The sequence below is a fragment of the Piliocolobus tephrosceles genome, chromosome 19 (genome assembly GCF_002776525.5).
Source record: "Piliocolobus tephrosceles isolate RC106 chromosome 19, ASM277652v3, whole genome shotgun sequence".
Taxonomy (NCBI): domain Eukaryota; kingdom Metazoa; phylum Chordata; class Mammalia; order Primates; family Cercopithecidae; genus Piliocolobus; species Piliocolobus tephrosceles.
In genome coordinates this window covers 22,769,619-22,769,947 of record NC_045452.1, presented here as the reverse complement: position 1 = coordinate 22,769,947, position 329 = coordinate 22,769,619, and positions in this window count along the sequence as shown.

Genomic DNA, 329 nt, shown 5'->3' with positions numbered 1-329 from the left:
TTTTTTTTTGGGACGGAGTCTCGCTCTGCGGCCCAGGCTGGAGTGCAATGGCTGGATCTCAGCTCACTGCAAGCTCCGCTTCCCGGGTTCACGCCATTCTCCTGCCTCAGCCTCCCGACTAGCTGGGACTACAGGAGCCTGCCACCTCACCCGGCTAATTTTTTGTATTTTTTAGTAGAGACGGGGTTTCACCGTGTTAGCCAGGATGGTCTCGATCTCCTGACCTCGTGATCCACCCGTCTCAGCCTCCCAAAGTGCTGGGATAACAGGCTTGAGCCACTGCGCCCAGTCGACTTTTTTTCTTAATCTTTTTTTTTTTTTTTTTTTTT